The sequence below is a fragment of the Rana temporaria genome, chromosome 5, assembly GCF_905171775.1.
Source record: "Rana temporaria chromosome 5, aRanTem1.1, whole genome shotgun sequence".
In the NCBI taxonomy this organism is placed as follows: domain Eukaryota; kingdom Metazoa; phylum Chordata; class Amphibia; order Anura; family Ranidae; genus Rana; species Rana temporaria.
The window spans coordinates 347,167,506-347,175,584 of record NC_053493.1 but is presented as its reverse complement, the minus strand read 5'-3'; the positions used below and the strand labels follow the sequence as shown (position 1 = coordinate 347,175,584).

The window sequence follows — 8,079 nt, the reverse complement described above, 5'->3', positions numbered from 1 at the left end:
TAGTGGGTAGTGTATTGTAGTTTAGTGGGCAGTGTAGTTTAGTGGAGTTTATTGGGCAGTGTATTGTAGTTTAGTGGGCAGTGTATTGTAGTTTAGTGGGCAGTGTAGTGTAGTTTATTGGGCAGTGTAGTGTATTGTAGTTTAGTGGGCAGTGTAATTTAGTGGGCAGTGTAGTTTAGTGGAGTCTAGTGGGCAGCGTATTGTAGTTTAGTGGGCAGTGTATTATAGTTTATTGGCCAGTGTAGTTTAGTGGGCAGTGTAGTTTGGTGGGCACACGCCGCCGGGCACATGCGATCGCTTGTTAGATCGGGGGCCGGGAGCTGTGTGTGTAAACACACAGCTCCCGGTCCTGTCAGGGGGGGGGGGGGGGAATGCTGATCCTCTGTTCATACAATGTATGAACAGAAGATCAGTGATTTCCCCTAGTGAGGCCACCCCCCCTACAGTTAGAACACACCCAGGGAACATACTTAACCCCTTCCCCGCACCCTAGTGTTAACCCCTTTACTGCCAGTGGCTTTTTTTTTTTATAGTAATCCAATGCATTTTTATAGCACTGATCGCTATAAAAATGCCAATGGTCCCAAAAATGTGTCCGAAGTGTCCACCATAATGTCACAGTACCAAAAAAAAAATCGCTGATTGCCGCCATTACTAGTAAAAAAAAAATGAATAAAAATGCCATAAAAATACCCCCTATTTTGTAAACGCTATAACTTTTGCGCAAACCAATCAATAAACGCTTATTGCGATTTTTTTTTTTACGAAAAATATGTAGAAGAATACGTATCAGCCTAAACTGAGGGGAAAAAAAGTTTTTTTTATATATTTTTGGGGATATTTATTACAGCAAAAAGTAAAAAAATATTATTTTTTTTTAAAATTGTCGCTCTATTTTTGTTTATTGCGCAAAAACTAAAAACCGCAGAGGTGATCGAATACCACCAAAAGAAAGCTCTATTTGTGGGAAAAAAAGGACGCCAATTTTGTTTGGGAGCCACGTCGCACAACCGCGCAATTGTCAGTTAAAGCGACGCAGTGCCGAATCGCAAAAAGTGCTCTGGTCTTTGACCAGCAATATGGTCCGGGGGTTAAGTGGTTAAACAAAAGAAGAGCGACAATTTTGAAAAAAACACTATCTTTTACTTTTTGATTTAATAAATATCATATTTTTTAACTATTGTTTTCCTCGGTTTAGGCCGATACGTAGTCTTCTACATATTTTTGTTAAAAAAAATCGCAATAAGCGTATTTGATCGGTTTGCGCAAAAGTTCTAGCATCTACAAAATAGGGAATAGAATTATGGCATTTTAATATATATTTTTTTTTTTTTACTAGTAATGGCGGCTATCTGCGATTTTTATTGTGACCGTGACATTGCGGCAGACACTTTTGACACATTTTTTGAGGACCATTCACATTTATACAGCGATTAGTCCTGTAAAACTGCACTGATTACTATGTAAATGTGACTGGCAGTGAAGGGGTTAACACTAGGGGGCGCTGAAGGGGTTAATATGTTCCCTGGGAGTGATTCTAACTGTAGGGGAGGGGGATTCACAAGGGGAGGAGACCGATGTGTGTTCCTCTGTACTGGGAACACGCATCGGTCTCCTCACCGCTGACAGGAAATGGATCTGTGTGTTTACACACACAGATCCATGGTCCTGCCGTGATTGCGGGCAATTGTGGGTGCCCGGCGGACATCACGGCCGCCGTGCACGCGCACTGGGTCCCGAGCAATGTGGCGGGGGCGTGTGCGCGCGCCCCCTAGCCGCCCGGGAAGGCAAGGACGTCATATGACGTCCACCCGGAGGGAGGGTTCCCGCCGACGTCATTTTACAATGACTCTGTAAGGAAAGTGTTAAATAACAAGCAACTTTTTTATTCTGACTCGGTTTGCGAGTGTTGTCTCACAAAACAAACATAATTCAAGCTAATGGGGTGTACAGTACCGCATTTGGCCTGAGGTGCGGGGGTGCCAGTGACACTCGGAGCGGTTCGGAGCCATTCCAAGCTGTTCAGAAATACTTGAAAATACTTAGGGCCTGATCCACAAAAACCGTCCGTAACTTAACTTTTGGCATTTAAGTTACACCGCCGCAAAATCTCTACCTAAGTGCCCGATCCACAAAGCACTTACCTAGAAATTTTGAGCGGTGTAACTTAAATCCGTCCGGCGCAAGGCGTTCCTAATCTAATGGGGCGAGTCCCATTTAAATTAGGCGCGCTCCCGTGCCGGACGTACTGTGCATGCTCCCGACGCGATTTTCCCGACGTGCATTGCGCGAAATTACGTTACACCGAGTTTTGTGAATCGCGCCGGGTAAAAAAAGTTGCGTCGGGAAAAAAAAGAGATGCGGCGGAAAAAAAAAAAAATTCTAAATAAATTTGACAGCGTCGCTGGAAAGAAGGGTCTACTTTTACAAGGTGTACTAACTTTACACCTTGTAAAAGCAGCCCTAATTTTGCGACGGCAAACTAATACTTACGGAGAAAAAACGAAGCGTAAAAGCTTTGTGGATCTCTGTAAGTGCTAATTTGCATACCCAACGCTGGATTTCGACGAGAAATGCCCCCAGCGGCGGCTGCGGTACTGCATCCTAAGATCTGGCAGTGTAAGTCCCTTACACATGTCGGATCTTCTGCCTATCTATGAGAAACTGATTCTGTGGATCAGTTCCATAGATAGAAACAGGGATACGACGGCGTATCAGTAGATACGCCGGCGTATCCCTTTTGTGGATCAGGCCCTTAGTTCCTGAGGCCTCGTACACACGACAGAGATTCTCGGCAGAATTCGCCGAGAAACTCGGTCAAAACCTGGATTCTGCCGAGAATCTCTGTCGTCTGTACAGTTTTGGCTCGATGGAGCCGCCGAGGAACTCGACGAGAAAATAGAGAACATGTTCTCTATTTTCTCGTTGTCTTCGCTCTTCTATGGGAGAAGCCGGCCCGCCGAGCTCCTCGGCGGCTTCATCCCAAAACTCGACGAGGAACTCGACGTGCCAAGCACGTCGAGTTCCTCTGTCGTGTGTACGGGGCCTGAGTGTTACAAGGGTTTCTGAGATCAGACGAGTTGTCTCAGAGTATTTCCGAGGCTTTCTGGCGCCCCCCACCTCTGGCCACATGCGGTATTGCATGCCATAGAAGTCGATGCAGAACAAAATATCTTTGTTTCCATTGACTTCTATGAGGAAACTCGCTTTGATATGTGAGTGCTTTGGATTACAAGCATTCTCCTGGAACGGACTATGCTCGTAATCCAAGGTTCCACTGTACTTTGAGAAATGCTCCCCTTCTACAACCTGCAGCAAGAAACATGCATCTATTCAGAGTCGTAAACATGTGAGAGATATGTTTACAGTCGCCAGCTACAATTCTCTCAAGTTTTCAAAGGACGTTATTGATTTACAACTCGGATTCCCATCCACACTGTGTAGAGTCTATGGGAAATGATTAAAGGACCCGTAATTATACTTGTCACTTGTATATCGCTGATCAATAATGCAAATTTTTTGGTGTAATTGTTGGAGCCATAAAGTGCATGAAACAAAGGCGAAGCGGGATTTGTAGAGATCAAGGCTTATTGTCTTATGGAATCTATACTGACTTAATAAACCAGAAGGGAAGCCGAGTAGATGTCATGTGCAGCAATATTTTGGGATACATTGTCCTGTAACGTAACGTTCGCGCTGCATCAGCAGTGTTCTAGAAAGCATTTTGTCTTATTGCATATCCTGGGGCAACAATGAAGGACTCGGCAACTTACATTATAAACATTAACCTTAATGAAATAATCAATAAATGTCACACTGAAGAGCCATGGAGGGCGCTCCGTATCATTACTGATGGAACTGTAAGAGTAGGCATTTCCCAGCACTGCTGCTTTACACTCCATCTGAAATAATCTCCTGCCATGTTCTATCCCCCAGCAGAACCGCGACATGAAGTTTCTTCCCCGCTTTGCATAGGTATGTCTATGATCGGGGAAATCGGTCAAATACATTCTAGAAGAACCTAAAGTGATCTCCATCCATCCAGGGGCTTGTCCTGTAGGTTAACTTTTAACAGCATGCTATTGATTTCTATGTGTTTGTCAGGAGACACATCATAATAAACCAGCCAGCCTTAGGTTGGAAGGACAGATGACAAAGTAGTGATGACCTGTGCTACTTCATAGTAAATCTTCCAATCGCACACCTTCCTGGGGAAACGGCTCAAAAGTACAAAAATGGGTGCTGAAGCGATCACCAGCTGGGTACTGGAACAATCAACCACATGAACATATTCGCCAGCAGGCCTGGATTTCCCACAAGGCCACCGAGGTCAGGCCTCTGGGAGGCAGGGCACAGAGGGGCGGCAGGGCACAGAGGGGCGGCAGCTGCATGGAGTCCCCCGACGGCCGGAACATACAGTTAAGGGCGGTAAGTTGCTTTCTAGCAGGGCTAAATGTAGTGTGGGGAAATCCGCTCGCTCGTTAACAAGTGATTGTGGCGATGTCGCCAAAATCACTTATAAAATGTGTGCTGCATTCCGTCCCCCCCCCCCCCCCCCCCCCATACGTCTCTCTGCTGGCTCTGTCTTCGGGACTCCGTTCTCCCCCTAGTCGCCGAGTCCGTCTCCTGTCCCTCCCCCCGATATACACAGTGAGAGGGGTGAACTGTGCTCTTCCCATCTCAGCTGTGACAGGAGTTCTAGCACAGTGCTAGGACTCCTGTTTTGGAGGTGACAGGGTCAATAAAGAGAACCTGTCACCTCCAATTGCGATCACACATTTTTTTTTAGCTAAATAGCTTCCTTTACCTTACTGCAGTACTGGTTTCATGTCCTCATTGCTCGTTTTTGCTTTGAAGTTGCTGTAATTCTGCTGTGATCTCCACACTTCCTGCTTGTCTGGCTCCTTATGAAAAATCTCATGGCAGCTTTTCACTGTGGTCCAAGCTGTGTGTCTAAACCTCCTCAGATTCATTCTAAAAACAAAACACTGCCCTGGATTTGTTTGTTTTTGTTCTGTGGGTCTCTTTACTTCACAGAAACATGAAACCAGTTTAAAAACGAAAGTGAAACTAAAGGCACATTATATGATTGCATTTAATCAATTTTTAATCATTTTTAAAAGGAATCTTTACCCTGTAAACAGTCATTTCAGCAAAAACATTTTTTTCCTTTAGTGACCCTTTAAGTGAAAAAAATAAATAAGAAATAATAATTAAATTTATAAAATAAAAAAGTAATTAAAAAGTAAAGAATAAGAAAAATAATATTATATAAAAAAAGTATACAAAAAAAAAAGTAAACGACAAGCTACAAAAAAAAAAAGTAAAAAAAAAGAAACAATAAAATATTTGAACTAACCGTGCCGCCCCTGCCATCCGGTTACCATTCTCCGTTGATTTGGGGGGGGGGGGGGGGGGTACATTGCGGAACCTGGCCTTGGGTGGCAGGGAGAACAAATCCGGCCCTGTTCGCCAGCAAACCACGGATCGTATATAACGTCCATAAAAAGTTTTAATGCGCAGAAAACATCACAAGAGGTGCAACGTTTCGAGGCCGCATAGGACCTTTTCATCAGGCAAGTGACGAAGTGACGAAGAGGTCCTATGCGGCCTCGAAACGTTGCACCTCTTGTGATGTTTTCTGTGCATTAAAACTTTTTAGGACGTTATATACGATCCGTGGTGTGCTGGCGAATATGTTCCTGTGCTACTTCATGTCTTCTAATAAAGAGTGAATACTAATCTTAGGCACGTCACTTCTCTGTGCTGAAGAACAAATAATTCACGGGCCAGAAATATTCTGCAGTATAACTGGGGAATTGAAGATTTCATCAAAGACTTCTCAGAACAGATATTTTGCTTGATGACAGAATTCCTTTATAGCGGACATGTCAAACACGAGGCCCACTGGTGGAATCCAGACCGCAACCTCCCACCCAGTTTTGCAGCCAGAATGTGGCAGAACTCACCCTCTGCTCGCACTCCACGCTGTCACTCGTAAGCACAGAAGCGTTTTGTGTTTACAAGGTACAACTTTGCTTTCAGGGGCTTCCGGGTGTAACAGATCCCTCACAGTGGGGAAAACTCTTCAGAATGTGCAAGCCAGAGCCACCTACACAGGGAGGTATAATGGATCCAAGTACACAGGTAGTAGAGAGAGTAGACTTCATTGGAGTTACTGGGTAGGGGGTGGAGGCAATTGATGTTGTACTCTGTCCATAGTGCTTCCCTGTATGCATAGGGTACTCCTGAACTCTGTATGTAACGCACGCCTTAATTCTGCACTCTGTACATAGCATACTCCTGAACTCTGCACTCTGTATGTAACCTACTCCTGAACTCTGCACTCTGTATGTAATGCACTCCTGAACTCTGGACCCGGTACGTAAGTACTCCTGAAAATTGCAACAAAGGGAATTTGGGACTTTAAATGAAACGTTACGTGCCATCCGAGTGATGTCCTTATTGGGCGTCGCCCTGTTGTATGGCTAGTATCCATCACAGCTGATCAAGTGGGTGTGTGCAGCATCTCTTCAGTACAGGCAATTGTGCTGTCTGATTGAGGGCCCCGCCCCCACACTGGTCAGCTGACGTGACGTTGCGGGCAGTCTGGTGCATTTGCTGGACGTATTTAAGCACCTTCCCAGTTCTTCAGCCAGTGGCCATTTTCTATGCAGGCCTTACAGCTGTCACTAGCTGTGGCCATCCTACTCGCATTCCAGGTATCCTTTGTTAATTTTAATGTATTTGTTATGCCCTTATCCCCCTACTATGTGGGTCACTGTTTGATGGACCTATTCATTCATTCATTACAGATACCTACCTGTACTATAAGGATACACTACAATTTTACTTTACCCATGGTCGCTGTGCTGTCTGGGAGGGATGCTTTATGCGCTCTGCTGTTTGCCTGCTGGTCTGCCACCTCTGTCCCGGGACAGGCATATGTTTGGTCTTAACTGTATTTACATTACCACTTTGACATACTATGTAAGTAACCAGAATTGACTTACTACCTCTTTTTTGGTGGATCCAATTTTAATACCTTGATCACTAATCAAATCTGTATTCCAGATATCCCACTACATCCGCCCCTGATGAGTGTTTTTCATATACACGAAACGCCGCGTCGGGCTTACAAAGATGTAGCTATATGCGTTTATGGGACCCATTCTGATCAACCAGTACTTCTATGATCTATTTACATTTTATACTTCACCTATTGCGTGGTTATGCCCAACCTCTATGTGGCTATATATGTTGTCATGGACTGTTATTTATTTAATGTATTTTTATATCAATTATTGTATTATGTATGAAATGTATGTTCTGTACTTTTGTACAAGTTATTTGTTTCTACCAAATATTCTACTTTCTCAATACATGAACATTTCATCTATGGCTTGTTTCATTACTTTGTCCCCATTCAGCCCACTGTTTCATTTAAAGTCCCAAATTCCCTTTGTTGCAATTTTCCGCATACGGGATGGAGATATAGTATGGATGTAATCTCATATAAAGTCCAAGACACAAGGATGGAGATACATCACAGACGTATTCTCATTTAAAGTCCCAAACACCTTCGGGTGGTCCCCCCCTTTTTTCTTATAAGTACTCCTGAACACTGCACTCTGTATGTAGCACACTCCGGAACACTGCACTCTGTATGTATTGCATCCCAGATACAACCGGCCCTATGTGGGCAACCATACTGCTAATGCGGCCCACGATAAAATAGAGTTTGACACCCCTGCTTTATAGGAATAAAGAAAAAAAACACATGAAAATAAACAAATTCTTAGCACACTTCTGAGCTTTAAAGTCCATGTTCTAATAACTCTTTAAGACTAATTAACCACTTCAGCCCCAGAAGGATTTACTCCCTTAATGATTTTTATTTATTTTTTACTAGCAATGGCTGTGATCAGTGATTTTTAGCGGGATTGCGGCAGGCAGATCAGACACTTTTGACATTTTTTTGGGGGACCAGTGACATTATTACAGTGATCAGAGCTAAAAAAAAATAGTCACTGATTACTGCAGGGTTTGACCAATTTGCTTGGAATCTAGGAGCCAGCT

The 8,079-nt window shown here is 43.9% G+C and overlaps 1 long non-coding RNA gene across 1 annotated transcript; it reads left to right on the top strand.

The window, feature by feature from the left end:
* Positions 1–6,629: 6,629 nt before the first annotated feature.
* LOC120939681 lies at positions 6,630–7,116 on the top strand. Its single transcript, XR_005749351.1, has 3 exons — positions 6,630–6,722; positions 6,816–6,990; positions 7,075–7,116. It is a non-coding gene; the product is annotated as an uncharacterized LOC120939681 (long non-coding RNA).
* Positions 7,117–8,079: the final 963 nt, after the last annotated feature.